Consider the following 17,487-nt stretch of genomic DNA (forward strand, 5'->3'; position numbering starts at 1 on the left):
GTAAAAAAAAAACCTAACTTTTACAAGTATCATAAATTACATCGGCTGTTACACACTGAAATTAAATGCATGTTTTTATTCTAAAATAGTAAGAATAAGAGCAGTTTACTTCTCAAAACTGAATCGTGTGGGATTGAACTCATGACCTTTTGAATACTAGTCAGTGGCTGATACCATTTCGCTACCATGACAGCTGTATTAAGTGTCTGTCAATGTGGCATGCTAAGGCGGCTTTTTTCTGCAGTTATATTTTTGAATAAAAGCATGCTTGTTCTGTTATATTTGTACCTTTTGTGAAAGTGTTTGATATTTGGACTTCAAGCTTCATACATTATATAGTTTATGCTTACATTTTGTCATTTACTACTACAATATGAAAAACGTTTCTGTTTTAAAAATGTGTTTACACGGATTACTGTAGAAACGGAACACACGTGAAATTCGCGTACAGTAATCCCTCGCTATATCCCGCTTCGACTTTCGCGGCTTCACTCTCGCGGATGTTAAATGTAAGCACATCTAAATATATATCACGGATTTTTCAGCTGGTTCGCGCTTTCTGCGGACAATGGGTCTTTTAATTTAGGTTACATGCTTCCTCAGTTTGATTGCCCAGTTGATTTCATACAAGGGACGCTATTGGCGGATGGCTTAGAAGCTACCCAATCAGAGCATGTATTACATATTAACTAAAACTCCTCAATGCTATAAGATATGCTTCCCGTGTGGCCTTGTTTTGTTTGCTTCTCTCTGTCTCTCTCACTCTCTCTGCCTGACGGAGGGGGTGTGAGCAGAGGGGGCTGTTTACACAGTGGCTGTTTGCCTAGAAGATAGGATGCTCCTCTACAAAATGCCGCTTTATCGCGGTGCTTCTGTATACTTAAAAGCACGTATTGGTTTTTTGATTGTTTGCTTTTCTTAGCGAGCGCTCTCTCTGACATTATCTGCTCTTCACGGTGCTCCTTTGAAGATAAGATATGTTTGCCTTCTTTTAATTGTCAGAAAGAACTGCCATCTCTGTCTTGTAATGAAACACAGTTTAAACGTTTGACTAAAGGGTGTTATTTCATGTCTAGAGGGCTCTAATAATGTTAACAGTGTGGGAGAGTTTATAAGGGCTTAAAATATATAAAAATAACCATACAAACATATGGTTTCTACTTCGCAGATTTTCACCTATCGCGGGGGGATCTGGAACGCAACCCCCGCGATCGAGGAGGGATTACTGTATTTAGAAGGTCGTAAACAGGTTTTCTATGCTCTAACTGCGAAAATATTCGATTTATAAATAAAGAATACTACTTCGCGGAAATTCATTTATTGCGGCAGAGTCTGGAACGGATTAACCGCGATAAACGAGGGTTGACTGTATTCCAAATAATGATCTATTATTTCCACTCTAAAACTCCACTTCACTCCCAGATAATCAATCAAGGTATGAGCTGGGAGAAGTTTGTGCACGTTCTAAGTTGGTGGGGGGGATGGAATAGCCGGCTACTTGCAGCTTTTTTTTTTATCAGCACATTTAGATTAACAAAAGACACTGGCGGAGAGGGGAGAACGGTTTTAAGAAGCGATTTAAGGTGGGACGGACCTATGAGTTTTTTCGTAGGCTCTGGTAATTATAGTGTTAATTCTATTTATTAAGAGTTTCAAAAACAAATTACATCACTTTTCTACATAGTCACCTTACTACTCCTCCCATCTTCACCGTTTCCAATGAAAATATAAAAGTACTGAAACTTTTTAAATGTCCCTTTCATCATGTAAAGCAAAACTTTAAACCGAAAGGGATCCTATGACATGAACAGCTTTTATTTTTGCTTGATTTTAATTAAAAGCAAAAGATTCAAATCAAACTTAAAAAACCAAAATTCAACCCCCACCCAAAAGAAAGAGAGGAGAGCCAACCAAGAAAGCAAATCTTTAAAGGCAGAATGGAAGAGAGAATATAATTTTCCCCAACAAAGAGGCTTATTCTAAAATGTTATCGATTAGATCCTGTCATATTTTAAAAAAGTTTTGAACACCTGCTGGGGTGGGATTCTTCCAGAGCAAGATAAGTGTATGTGATAGATTGTAGCATTCACAGGTTGAATCCTGTTCTGGAAAAATTTTATATAGTTTTAAATGAGATAAATGTGCTCTATAGAAGATTTTAAGTTGAATGACTGAGTGCTTTGTGCATATGGAGCTAGAATGTATTTTGTGCATGGCTGCCTTACACTCCTTTTCTGAAATATTAAGTGAAAGATCCTTTTCCCATTGTACCCTGGGATCTATGAAAGGTAGGGACTTTAAAATGTTTTTATAAATTGTAAAGATTGTGGTGAGTGGCTGGGGGTGGTACCCAGCCGGGACGCCCAGAAGGACCGGAGGAGGGCTTACAACCTGGTAACACAGGAACAGAGCTTAGAAACTCAACCCTATAGGGGCCCGTGGTCACCGCCAGGGGGTGCCCAGATGCCTGAGGAGCCCTGCCCTCAGCACTTCCTCCACACGTGGAAGTGTTGCGGGGAAGAAGACCAGGGACACCCAGAGTGCTTCCAGGTGCACAACTGGCACTTCTGCCACACCTGTCACATCCCTGACGCTGCTTTATCAAATACACTGAAATTAACTGCATATCATTTTTTAGTTTAAGGCATCTGATAGTAATCAATTTGTAACAATATAATGATGCATGGGATGGCCAAACTAATCCAAATACTATAGCTCCTTTAGTGTTATCGTATTATTATTATTGTTGTTGTTGTTATTTTACCATTTTATAGGAAAACTAGCAAAATACCCGCGCTTCGCAGCAGAGAAGTAGTGTGTTAAAGAAGTTATGAAAAGAAAAGGAAACATTTTAAAAATAACGTAACATGATCGAAGTGTTCACTACCCAAATTGGTACTCGTGAATCTAAGATGTTTAACAGGCATTCCTGGTATTAAGTTGTAGATTTGCCTGCGAATATTTAGCGGCAGTGTGTCTATGAACTTAATTTAAACTTAAGCTTTACACCTTGCTTCCCTATTGATATGTCTACAAAGGCTTGCTCAGATTCAGAGGGTTGTTCCTTTCTTACTGCATCAATAAACAGCTCGTCTTCCTCTTTATCTGAGACATCACACACTGCATGCACAGGTTTACCTTTCCTTATCCTGCAAACTCTAGCGAAGTGGTTCAATTTACCACATTTCTTACACTGTCTTTAACTGGACATTGGCTTTTTCCTCCGTGTGCTTTGTTTCCGCAATACCTGCACTTATAAATATGCTTGTATGCGTCACACACTTCATATTCTTTTGCTGCCTTCTTAATTGTGTAATGCGTATTTTGTTCAGCGCTCTATGGAGCTCTTGCTTTTTGTGTGCGTACTGCGTTCACAGTCAGTTCACGTGAGCCGCTCAGAGTACATGCATCGAAGGTTCTCTGCTGTGGTTGTGCTATCTCGTGCGATCTTGCGATGTCCACAGCTTTATTTAATGTTAGCTAAGACCCAGCACTTAAAAGTTTCGCACTATTGCTGAGTTTGTGCCAAACACTATTCTATCCCTGACCATCTCATCTTCGTTTGCATAAGCACAGTCCTTCACCAGCAATTTTAACTCTGTTACAAAGTGATCAAAAATCTCATTTATACCTTGCGTCGTCTCACTAAACTTGTATCTCGCGAAAATGCTATTCGTCTTGGGCATCACAAAAGCCTCATAGCGGCAGCATGTCTACTGGATTGCTACTGACGGACAGCCTTATATGGGCAGGCACTCAATTACGTGGGAGGCATGGGTAAGCTGTAAGGAATGAGTCTGCCAAATTTCAGCCTTCTACCTACACGGGAAGCTGGAGAATTAGTGATGAGTCAGTGAGTCAGTCAGTGAGGGCTTTGCCTTTTATTAGTATAGATAAGTTTATGGAGGGTCTGCATATTGAATCTCATTAAACGATACAATAATAATAAAGCAATTCAATTCAATTCAGCACAACAGAGCGCATATTTGGAGATGATGACGACTGGCTTCTAAATCGATTTAGATTTCCAGACACCATTTTCTTGGAGCTCTTGATATCATTTTTAAGATGAAATGAAGTAAATTATATATATTACATTATACAGATGCATTTTTAACTTCATTTAAATAATCTATACTGTTATTAAACATGTGGACAGTGGTAGTGATGAACTGGCACCCCCCGTTCAGGGATTGTTCCTGCCTAGCACTATATGCTTGCTGGAAATGGCATGACCCTGGATGGATAGAAGGATGGAATAATATGTACTGCAAACATATTTCAATATTCCTTAAACATTTTGAAGAATCGGTGTTCTAAGCTTACAATACATGCTTTAATTCATTTCATCATGAAAATGTTATCAAACATACATCTTAGCATTTAAATTGTTCAGAAAGCTGTAATATCATGAATGTAATGTATTCTGTGTCTTGTCGGCGTAAGCGAAAGCCCATTTAAGAAGCAACTAGTGATTCACACATTTAGAGTACGTAGAAGAATACATAGAATACAAAGCATTTAACATTCTACTTTAGTTACGATGGGATTTAAGAAACTACTAAATTAAAAGATTTTAAGATGAAGTTTATGACGTTCTACTTTAATGACAAAATAAACCATGTGATTAAAGTGGAAATTTCAAGATTAAAGTTGACATTTCAAGCTTTTTTTCTACTGTGTCCCTATTTTTTTTCTTTTCTTTGTACCCTAATAAGCTTCTGTTTTATCTCGGTAGAGTAATATATTTTGCTCTGCTTACCCCTATTGCATTATTAACATGTAGCCTTAGAATACCTAATCTCACAGACTTACCACTGTTTATAAGGTATTATTGTATAACTTAACCCCACCTTCCCTTCTATATCTATAACCTCAGGCAATTAAATGTAGTAAAAAGACAAGCAGGAGTTAAGTTACACATAAAATAATGTATTACTGAGAATATTTATAAATAATAAAAAAATGCAAAGTACATTTGAATATTGGCAACCATACAACCTAATAAAATGGTGATGTGTAATTCAGATGGCACACAGACTTGTAGTTACTTAATGTCTCTAGTTAAGGCATCATTGGTGCTCAGCTTTTAGCCACATGTCTGTTCAAAATGGCTGAAGCAGTGCTCCTAATTGTGTTGTCTTCAGTTCATGGTGTGATGGTCATCTTCAGTTGTTAGCAAGAGAAAGATACTTCTACATCATCACAGGTTAGCAAGAGAGATGCTTCTTTTCAGATGTTAGTAAGAGAGAGAGAATGTGGTTGAGTAAGCAAATGTATAGGTTTTCTGTCCAACCCCTACAGCCAATCTAGACCAATGGAGGAAATAGTACATCTTAACACCTGCAATCTCCCAAGACCATATGTTAAGCTAACCTGGCTTTGTGTGGGGGATGAGAGAAAAAACTGGTTTAAGACACATCCCCCAAATCCTGTCATAATATTACAAAGTTAAGTCTTAAACGGGGGTGTTATGGGGTTTAAACACGAATGCCTCTCACCAAAGTAAAACTAAATTACATTGCTTCGCCTAAATTACAAATAAAGACATGCAAAACATTTATCAAGTTAAATGCAAAATCTTACTTGATAAATGTTTTGCATGTCTTTATTTATAATTTAGGCAAACCAATGTAATTTAGTGTTACTTTGGTAAGAGGCATTCGTGTTTAAACCCAAGTTTACGACTTTTCTTTGTAATTTTATGACAGGATTTGGGGGATGTGTCTTAAACCAGTTTGATGAGTATTTCTTTGCTAAAGTTAGCCCCAAATTACGACTGTCTCTTTGTAATTTTACAACAGGATTTGGGGGATGTGTCTTAAACCAGTTTGATGAGTGTTTCTTTGCTAAAGTCTTTGTCTCATCCCCCACACAAATCCAGGTTAGCTTAACTAATGGTCTTGGGGGGTTGCAGGTGTTAAAATGTACTATTTCCCCCATTGGTCTGAGATATGGCTGTCTGAATTGGCTGTAGGGGTTGGACAGAAAACCTATAAATGTGCTTGCTCAACCACATTCTCTCTCTCTAACCAACATATGATGAAGAAGCATCTCTCTTGCTAATCTGTGATGATGTAGAAGTATCTTTCTCCTGCTAACAACTGAAGAAGCCTATCACACCATGAACTGAAGACAACACAATCAGGAGCACAGCTTCAGCTTTTTGAACAGACATGTGGCTGAAAGCTGAGCACCAATGATGCCTTAACTAGAGACATTTGAAGTAACAAGTCTGTGTGCCACCTGAATTACACATCAACATTTTATCTGGTTGTATGGTTGCCAATATTCAAATGTACTTTGCATTTTGTTATTTATGAATATTATTAGTAATACATCATTTTATGTGTAACTTAACTCCTGCTTGTCTTTTTACTACATCTAATTGCCTGAGGTTATAGATATAGAAGGGAAGGTGGGGATAAGTTATATACAGTGGTACTGTAAATCTGTGAGATTAGGCATTCTAAGGCTACATATTAATAATACAATAGAGGAAAGTAGAGCAATATATATTACTCTACCAAGATAAAACAATTGGCGTAGTCGGGTAGGATTTTGGGGTAACCATGTTTTGCACCCTGTTTGCAAATACTGTTTTGATGTATGTGTTTGTTTATGTATGTGAATTTTAGGGCACCCAGAGTACAAATGCAGTGGAAGTAAAACATTGTTTGGTTGCTGAATGGAATATAACCAACAAAGTGTAGAGACTTCATGTGTATCACAAGGACACCCGCATGTTTGTTAGTACTAGTGGTAGTGAGTCCCTGATTAAAGTGCTAGGGAGTGGTGAAAGATGCATGCGTCATTCAAAGGGCATTTAAGTGGTTAAAGTGCTAGGGAGTGATGGGACATGCATTCGTCATTCATATGGTACTTATTCGTTTAGGATCTTTATGTATGTATGTGTATGTTTGCTCACAGGGGCAAAAGTAGGCCAACCCATAATGAATTTGGCAAATTGTATTGAGTAAATTGTAGACTCAGAAATGCCTAAGTTCATTTTAAAGTCAGCCATCTTCCAGTGGAGTGGCAGAGGGAAGCAGGCTAAAGCTAGGAAACCTGTAGTGTAGGTAGAAAAAGCAGAAGCTGAGCTGAGTGTGCCACAAAATGGAAGGGGGCTGGAAGGATTAAAAGCAAGAAAACAGAGATCAGGTTTAAAGAAGACAGCTGCTGTTATAAGAGGTTTACTAGCTTGTATTATTGGTAATAAGGAAGATCATGATGAGGAAGAAAATAGCAAAGTGAATGAAAGTTATGGAATGTTGTGTGAGAGTTTTGAAAGATGTAACAGTTGGTGTGATAATTGTGAAGTGTTAGCATATAGAACACCCACTGCTAAAGTAGAAAGCATTGAAAGCAATGGAAAAAAGAAATGTAAACCACCTATGGTGAAAGTTAGGGCAATAGTAACCAGATCGGACTGGAACCCTAAAACATGGGTGGGTGACTTACATGAGACAGATGAGTGCTCAGATAAAGAGTGGGAATGTGAGTGTGAGGAAAAGGAGAGGAATGAAAGGAAGTGAAAACAGTAAGGGTGTTTCGTTCCATTATTCTCCATTGCACCACAATCTCCAGGTGATTCTGAGGTCTGTCCAGTATTTAAAAAAACATGCTACACCAATAGATATTTCACAACTGTTAAGAAAGGTAACCAGTGCTGCAATGAAATTTGATTTAGGACAAAAAGAGCAGATAGAAGGCAGAGAAGCTGGTGAGTGTGAATGGCAATTGTTGACTAGATGGCATGAACAGGATATTGGCATATTGGTACTGAGTAAAGAAATTGTGGAATTTAAACAAGGAACAATGGAAATGAAAGGAATTCAAATGCTTGTGTGTGAAAGGTCTGAATGTGCTAGTGCAAGAATGGCTGAGTTGGAAAGAAAGTGCACCAGTTTAGGAGTTGATTTGAATGAAGCAGGACAAGCTAAAGAACAAAGAATGGGGGATGGTGCAGCAGGAAGTTTTACAATTAGCCAGCAAGCCAGGAATGCACAGGGGTGTGAAGGTCCTAACAGCTGTGCTGGGGCCAGCAGTAATTAAAAAGCACACACACTTAGGTTCAGTGATTCGAAACCTGACTGACCAGTTGTTTAAAAAGACAGCCTATGAATCTCCATGCAATAAAATGGAGAAAAGTGAGCTGGTCTTTAGTAAAGAACACAGGTCAGTTTTAGGAGAGATGCTGGATTTAGCACTTAGATTCTGGAGAGGTTTTAGCCCACACTTTCAGGTAGCAGTTACCATATAATAAAAAAAGGACACACAGGCAACGAACGCGCAGGAAGACAGGAAAGGCAAAACAGTTAATTCTGTTTCAATTTTCTGTAAAAGTGCTACTTCTATTGTAAGGTTTTACGGACTTTGGGGATAAGTTGCAGGTAATAAATAGTGAAGGCAATTAGCAGAGTAAAATCCATGCAGGAGATCGGGCTACCATTAGCACATTGGAGCAAAGTGGCAGTGTGGCCATAGTGGCCAAACTGTTCCAATGAATGCCGGGAAGCAAAGTTTGAATGTTGGCACCAGGTTAACCAATAAGAAGAAGATGAGATGGACAGAAACTGCTTTGTCACCTTCCATTTTGCAGACCTGCCTACATAGCAGAATGAAAAAAAAGAAAGAGGAAACGACATTCAAAGACCAAAAACAAAGACATGAAGAAGAACTGAAGAGACAGCAAGAAAAAGACACTTACTAGGGTTTAAGTGAGTAACAAGTCCATAAGTCCATAAGTCATGCAATAATAGGACTAATCACAATAGCTATAGTTTAAAACGAAAGGTTTGTTCAATACTGCAGCAAATTTATATTCCAAGGGTTGGAAACTGAACAAACCAGTTAGGAATGCCAAAAATAAGGGGATTAATTTTGTGCTCATAATTAATTAATACCCAGAATGTATACTTTAAGTGGGATAATTAATATAAGAAAAGTTATACTGAGCAAATTGGTGAACTTTTCAGGAAAGCAGGTGTAGCTGGTACATTTGCAAGACATATGGGCTCCGATGTTTAGGTATAGTCTAACTGAGAAAATACGGAAGCCCTGCTGAGATTGTCGGCTGTGGTACAGGCACAGGACCAGTGGGCCAATTCTGAACTGAGGTGTTAAGCCCAACAAGTGTGTATATGGTGAGCAAACAACTCTAGGGGTGGCCTATGAGGGGAATGATGAGAGTTGCATAGCTTTGATGTCTTATGGTGGTGATGCCTGCCTATACTGGTAAAGGCTGATGGCAGTCAAGAGTTGCACCATGGGTAGGAAAGCACAAGAGGCAACTAAGTCAACCCCAAATGTTTGCAGAGGGGCCACAAATGTTGGTTTGTGAGCAGTTTATGCAGTTTCACATGTGCTGTCACTTGGGCAGAAGTGGTTGTACTGGCACCTGTGGCATGTTACCTTTCAAATTTTGATGTTAATTGTACAGCTGCATATGCTTAAACAGATACTTTGGAACAGTGGTCTAATTAGCAGTTAGACACAAAACAAGCACAGATTAAAAATTCACACAATAGACTAAATTGTAGTGGGCTAGTTTAGTGGAAGGTGTGGACTAGTCTCATTTTGAACCACCAGATCTGATGACATATGAAGCTGGAGCAGATGCAAGTCATCAGGAGCAGATCAACATTCTTCAGATTGTCTTTGAAATAAAGAAGATATGTAATGGACAAATGGTCACGGACAACTTTTAACACTGGGAGAGCAAATACTGCAAATCAATGCATAAGTTATACATCAGACTCTTTAAACAATGAATGTTTATAAAGACATTGTACAAAACATTCATCGGGGTGGAGTGTTGTGATGTGAGATTTTGCATATAACTTGATAAATGTTTTGTATGTCTTGTAAAAGGCGCTATATAGCGCCCGACCCGGCACAGACCACGCAGAGGCAACTTGTACAAAACACACAGGCTTTTATTTTTCTTCAGCTGTGTGACACGTCTTCCCCGTGCCACACAGCCCAAACACAGTCCAAAGCACCAAACAAAACACAAACCACAATTCTCCTTCACCTTCTCTTCCACCACTCTTCTGCAAGCTTAGTCCTCCTCCTCCTCCCAACCCTGGCTCTCCGAGTGGTGGTGGCTGGGCCCTTTTATAGCCCACCCGGAAGCGTTCCAGGTGATTAACCACCTGGTCCTAATTGAACTGAATTTAGTGTTACTTTGGTGAGAGGTATTCGTCTTTGCACCCCCCCGCCCTTTACGACTATCTCTTTGTAATTTTACGACAGGATTTGGGAGATGTGTCTTAAACCAGTTTGATGAGTGTTTCTTTGCTAAAATCTTTGTCATATCCCCCACACAAAGCCAGGTTAGCTTAACATATGATCTTGGGGGGTGGCAGGTGTTAAAATGTACTATTTCCCCCATTGGTCTGAGATGTGGCTGTCTGGAGTGGCTGAAGGGGTTGGGCAGAAAACCTATAAATTTGCTTGCTCAACCACATTCTCTCTCTCTAACCAACATATGATGAAGAAGCATCTCTCTTGCTAACCTGTGATGATGTAGAAGTATCTTTCTCCTGCTAACAACTGAAGAAGACCATCACACCATGAACTGAAGACAACACAATCAGGAGCACAGCTTCAGCCATTTTGAACAGACATGTGGCTGAAAGCTGAGCACCAATGATGCCTTAACTAGAGATATTTGAAGTAACTACAAGTCTGTGTGCCACCTGAATTACACATCACCATTTTATCAGGTTGTATGGTTGCCAATATTCAAATGAACTTTGCATTTTGTTATTATTTATGAATATTATCAGTAATACATCATTTTATGTGTAACTTAACTCCTACTTGTCTTTTTACTACATCTAATTGCCTGAGGTTCTAGATATAGAAGGGAAGGTGGGGATAAGTTATATACAGTGGTACTGTAAATCTGTGAGATTAGGCATTCTAAGGCTACATATTAATAATACAATAGGGGAAAGTAGAGCAATATATATTACTCTACCAAGATAAAAGAAGTATTAATTATATTAATTATCCCACTTAATTAATTGATACCAAGAATGTATACTTTATGAGTCCAAAATGAATCCCCTTATTTTGGCATTCCTAACTGGTTTGTTCAGTTTCCACCCCTTGGAATATGAATTTGCTTCAGTATTGAACAAACCTTTCCTTTTAAACTATAGCTATTCTGACTAGCCTTATTATTGCATGACTTGTGGATTTGTTACTCACTTAATCCCCAGTAAGTGTCTTTTTCTTGCTGTCTCTTCAGTTCTTCTTCATGTCTTTGTCTTTAGTCTTTGCATGTTGTCTTTTCTTCATTCTGCTGTGCAGGCAGGTCTGCAAAATGGAAGGTGACAAAGCAGTTTCTGTCCATTTCATTTTCTTGGCGGTCAACCGGGTGCCAACACTCAAAATTTGCATCTAGGCATTCATTGGAACAGCTTAGCCACTAGTGCCATGCCACTCCAATGTGCTAGTTGAACTGAACTAGATACATTTACTTATATGACAGCATGAACTGCTTGTAGATAAATATAGTCTTTTATTGGTGTCAACATATTGCAATAGTTTTTTTAAAAATAAGTGTCGGTTGTTCTAAAACCGTTCACATGTGAGATACCCGTACACTGTGTCATCCCTGGGAGCCCGGGATTCCCAGGAATGACATGCGGGATTCCCAAATTCCCGGGAATGGTTTCCCTAAATCCGATGTATATAGGCTGAACAGGACCGGAGAATCCATGCCACAAGGTGTGAATCTACTCCCATCTCAGTCAGCTTATCCCTAAGGAGCAGAGGTTGGATGGTGTTGAAGGCGCTAGAGAAGTCAAAAAAACATAATTCTTACAGCACCACTGCCTCTGTCCAGGTGGGAGAGGGATTAATGAAGCATACAGATGATGGCATCCTCCGCTCCCACCTTCTCCTGGTATGCGAACTGCAGAGGGTCGAGGGCGTGGTGGACCTGTGGCCTCAGGTGGTGAAGCAGCAGCCATTCCATGTTCTTCATCACATGTGACGTCAGAGCGACAGGCCGGAAGTCATTCAGCTCACTAGGATGCGATACCTTTGGGACAGGGGTGATGCAAGTTGTTTTCCAAAGCCTCAGGACTCTCCCCTGTTCCAGGCTCAGGTTGAAGATGCGCTGTAGAGGACTCCCCAGCTCAAGTGCACAGGCCTTCAGCAATTGTGGCGATACTCCATCTGGACCCACTGCTTTGCTGGCACGAAGTCTCCTCAGCTCTCTGCTCACCTGGGCCGCTGTAATTGTGGGTAGAGATGTCTCTCCTATGCTGGTATCAGCAGAAGGATGGGTAGAGGGTGCAGTACTCCGAGGTGAGAGTGGTTTAAGGTGGTCAAACCTGTTAAAGAAGTTGTTCATTTGGTTTGCTCTCTCCACGTCTCTCTCGATGGTGGCTCCCTGCTTCGAGCTGCAGCCAGTGATGATCTTCATCCCATCCCACACTTCCTTCATGCTGTTATTCTGCAACTTCTGCTCCACCTTTCTCCTGTACTGCTCCTTCGCCGCCCTGAGCTGGACTCGGAGTTCCTTCTGCATGCGCTTAAGCTCATGCTGATCACCACCTTTAAAAGCCCTTTTCTTCTGGTTCAAAAGGCCCTTGATGTCATTTGTAATGCATGGCTTGTTGTTAGCATAGCAGCGTACCGTTCTTACTGGAACTACAATGTCCATACAGAAGTTGATGTAGTCAGTAGTGCAGTCAACAACCTCCTCAATGCTCTCACTATGTGACCCCTGCAATGAATACGACGCCGGCGGTCAGTAGAGTAGTACTACAATTATGCTAGAATCTGTTTTAATATCTAATATGAGTGTCTCAAAGGATGTAAATATGCCTAAATTCTACGAAACAGTTTACAATTCATTGCGCAGAATTATCCCAAGGACACCTCCTTAACCAGTATATCTTGATTTATGAAGGAATGTATAAACATTTAGTGCTGCCTCAGCTAAAGGAAGTATCAGATTTACTAAGCCAGGTTTCAGAAAGAGGACATAAACCAGATTTTCTACTTAATACAATATTGTTTACCAAAGCAGCTTGATTTTCCAAAAAATGGATGTTTACAAAACAGCACTTTAACTGAAAGGGTGTTTTTGAACTGGTATCATAATTATTGTTTTAATGTGAATTTAGATACTGATACAGTTACCCATGGCTAAGAATCAGATTTTAACTCTTTAATTATGCTCTTTAACCTCAGGTTATTAATTGATTTAGATTTTGCTACAGGACTAAATTTATTAGATGCCACAACAAGGGTAGCAGCTACAAAATAAAAGGTGGGCTAAACAACTGCCTGCAACATAAGATTACAAGGCTGCAGCCTGGATGATGTTCTGATCAGTCATCCAGGCAGTTTTGCTGCCATACTTTCCAGCTAGGGTTAAGATCATCTATCTTGAAATATTCCAGGCCATATCCAAAAATATCAATGAAGTATGTCTTTTCCCCATCATGTTGATTGGCATGTTTGCCGTATTTTGTGCTTCAAAATACTAAGTAAATTTTATTTTGGTATTAACAAATGGAGCAGTTTATTTAATCCCTGGTGCAGACAAGCCAAATTGTCACTTGATCTGAAAAGTGGATAGATTTTTACTTGCTACAACTGTTGTCGGTGTGTAAAGTTCCCCACAACCCAAATGTACAAACCGGTTAGAAAATGAATACAGTAGATGCTTAAATGCAAATTTGAGAAATGTTCAATATAATCAGAAAATTAATGTAAAGGCTCTGTTCCTTTTTAGGGACTGTGTTGGACAAGGTATTAAAAAGAGATTAATCTTTTTGTCATTTTGTCTTCTCTTCCACCTTTGTGACACTGAAAATTGAACAGTTTAAAACTCACAAACATTTTTGATCAGTCACATCATTGCACTCTAATGCTCTCACAGCACACACAAATATGTTTCTGAACTAACTCTATAACTCTATAATGGGGTAAAAGTGTTAATAACTAAACTTATGCATGTACTGTATGTGTTTTGGCTTTTTTTTTTAGATAAACATGATTCCTACAATTACTTTGAATACACAGCATTTCCAGACATGACTCCTCCTGTTTTTGTTTTCAACCTGTAATAAGGTGCTATATAAACACCTTCACCACTCTGAGACATTTTTATATGTAGTTTTTGCCTGTGTTGTTTTCACATATTATTGTGCCTTCTGGAGTAATTCATCTACTTGCAGTCACACATATGCATAGTATCAACTTTCACTTGGTACTACTGATATCATAAAAAAGCTAGTACAGTTACATTTATGGAACTTTGATATTAACTTGGTACTGAATTACTGGTTCTTGTCACATCCCTAGTACTGACATATTGCTTTCTAGCTTTAGACTGAACATGCATTTATTTAGTTAAAGCACATTATAGTGAACTTCAAATAATTAATTAGTATTTTAAAAATGCTAAAGACAAAAAAAGTCTTTACATCCATGGCATGAAATAATGAGCATCCCACTCTTTATGTAATATAGAATGAGACTTTTGTAGCATCCAATAAAAACGGTCAATAACAAGTAACCAATAGACTGCTGTTCTTTTGCATTATTTACATTGTGAGCCCTGGTCACTCCTTAACTTAAATATTTACTAAGGAGGCTAAAGATACACATAGTTTTTTTGTTATTTTACTGAAAAAAACACTGGTTTGACTTTGTGTCACGAGTTCCAAATGAAGCACATTACCTGCATTGTGATGAAGCGTCAGTTACGGCACTAAGGCCATGTGACGCGATTCCCAGAGGGTGACCCAGCTCGCAGGATCATCATTGTTGAGGACCCAAGCAGCTGAACCAGACCAAGGGGACACTCACGTAGCACCTGGCTGCAGCAGACAGATGGTCATTTCTGGAGTTTGGGACTACAAGAATTGAGTCAGAAGCACAATGACAGCCACGGGACAGAGCATTTAGAGATCATTTTTTTAAAGCAATTCCTTATGTAGACACTGGCAAAGTAATGGAACCTGAAGAATGCGGTTTTATGGTGGTAGCCAATATGAATATATATAAATAAAATCTGGATGATATAGATATGCATTGAATAAAGTGTGGCGGACCCAGCTAGGACGCCCCTTCAGTATATGTTCAGGGGGAGCAGCCATGGAATTGCAGGAGGTTGCAGCCATGGACACTAGATGGCAACCCCCCTAGGTTGGAGTGGTGCCTAGGTCTCCCACAGGGCTCCATGGGAATTGGAGTTTGGTGCAGCCTTGTTGAGTCCCGTAGGCACCGCCAGGGGTGGCTGCAGGTGGGACTCCTGAGCCCTTGTGGGCAGTATTTTCACCACACCTGGGAAGTGGACTCGGCAATCAAGTACCTGGAGCACTTCCGGGTGCCTAATAAAAGGAGCCAGCAGCCACCACTCGGGAGCCAGAGTCAGGAGGAGGAGGACGAGGTTGCCTGGGAGGTTGACTTTGTTAGGGCTGAGGGACACAGGGAAGACATGGACCTTAGTGGAAGAAAAATAAATTTTGTTGGTTTTACACGTGCCTCTGTGTCAGTCTGGGCACATATATAGCACCTTTTTCCATCCATCATTTATCCAACCCATTATATCCTAACTACGGGGTCACGGGGGTCTGCTGGAGCCAATCCCAGCCAACACAGGGCGCAAGGCAGGAAACAAACCCCAGGTAGGGCGCCAGCCCACCGCAGCAAACAAAGAATATGTCAGCCGAAAAAAAAAATTAAGCTACCAATCATTCCAGTTTGATCAGCTGGTCTTGTGTATAGTTAAAACATATTACCTGAAATATTATGACAAATGGCAAAGGCTTTTGTATTAATCACCAATATTAAATCACAAATGCTCATAATGACTGCAGACTTTAACTGTGTATCAAATCCTATCTAGATAGATAGATAGATAGATAGATAGATAGATAGATAGATAGATAGATAGATAGATAGATAGATAGATAGATAGATAGATAGATAGATAGATAGATAGATAGATAGATAGATAGATAGGAGATACCAACTGTAACTACAATACTGAAAACCTCACAGTTTATTAAGGATCATACTCTTTCTAGCACTTAGAAGCATTTACAGGTGCTGGTCATAAAATTAGAATATCATGACAAAGTTGATTTATTTCAGTCATTCCATTCAAAAAGTGAAACTTGTATATTAGATTCATTCATTACACACAGACTGATGTATATCAAATGTTTCTTTTAATTTTTAATGATTATAACTGACAACTAATGAAAGTCCCAAATTCAGTATCTCAGAAAATTAGAATATTGTGAAAAGGTTCAATACTGAAGACACCTGGTGCCACACTCTAATCAGCTAATTAACAAAACACCTGCAAAAGCCTTTAAATGGTCTCTCAGTCTAGTTCTGTAGGCTACACAATCATGGGGAAGACTGCCGACTTGACAGTTGTCCAAAAGACGACCATTGACGCCTTGCACAAGGAGGGCAAGACACGAAAGGTCATTGCTAAAGAGGCTGGCTGTTCACAGAGCTCTGTGTCTAAGCACATTAATAGAGAAGCGAAGGGAAGGACGAGATGTGGTAGAAAAAAAGTGTACAAGCAATAGGGATAACCGCACCCTGGAGAGGATTGTGAAACAAAACCCATTCAAAACTGTGGGGGAGATTCAAAAAGAGTGGACTGCAGCTGGAGTCAGTGCTTTAAGAACCACCACGCACAGACATATGCAAGACATGGCTTTCAGCTGTCGCATTCCTTGTGTCAAGCCACTCTTGAACAAGAGACAGCGTCAGAAGCGTCTCGCCTGGACTAAAGACAAAAAAGACTGGACTGCTGCTGAGTGGTCCAAAGTTATGTTCTCTGATGAAAGTAAATTTTGCATTTCCTTTGGAAATTAAGGTCCCAAAGTTTGGAGGAAGAGAGGAGAGGCACAGAATCCACGTTGCTTGAGGTCCAGTGTAAAGTTTCCACAGTCAGTGATGGGGTGCCATGTCATCTGCTGGTGTTGGTCCATTGTGTTTTCTGAGGTCCAAGGTCAACGCAGCCGTCTACCAGGAAGTTTTAGAGCACTTCATGCTTCCTGCTGCTGACGAACTTTATGGAGATGCAGATTTCATTTTCCAATAGGACCTAGCACCTGCACACAGTGCCAAAGCTACTAGTACCTGGTTTAAGGACCATGGTATCCCTATTCTTGATTGGCCAGCAAACTCGCCTGACCTTAATCCCATAGAAAATCTATAGGGTATTGTGTAGAGGAAGATGCAATACGCCAGACCCAACAATTCAGAAGAGCTGAAGGCCAGTACCAGAGCAACATGGGCTCTCATAACACCAGAGCAGTGCCACAGACTGATCGACTCCATGCCACGCCGCATTGCTGCAGTAATCCAGGCCAAAGAAGCCCCAACTAAATACTGAGTGCTGTACATGCTCATACTTTTCATGTTCATACCTTTTAGTTGGTCAACATTTCTAAAAATCCTTTTTTTGCATTGGTCTTAATTGAT

At 39.8% G+C, this 17,487-nt stretch overlaps 1 protein-coding gene across 2 annotated transcripts in view; it reads right to left on the reverse strand.

The window, feature by feature from the left end:
• tec (tec protein tyrosine kinase) overlaps positions 1–17,487 on the reverse strand; it is a 281,624-nt gene that overhangs the window by 211,222 nt on the left and 52,915 nt on the right. Inside the window, exon 1 of one of the 2 annotated variants that reach the window (XM_039751404.1) lies at positions 11,221–11,236. The exons of the other annotated variant lie outside the window; for it this stretch is intronic. The gene's annotated coding sequence lies outside the window, so the exon portion shown is untranslated. Of the gene's footprint in view, positions 1–11,220; positions 11,237–17,487 lie in introns of those variants that run through there. 2 annotated transcript variants of the gene reach the window in all.

The sequence above is a fragment of the Polypterus senegalus genome, chromosome 4, assembly GCF_016835505.1.
Source record: "Polypterus senegalus isolate Bchr_013 chromosome 4, ASM1683550v1, whole genome shotgun sequence".
NCBI lineage: Eukaryota > Metazoa > Chordata > Cladistia > Polypteriformes > Polypteridae > Polypterus > Polypterus senegalus.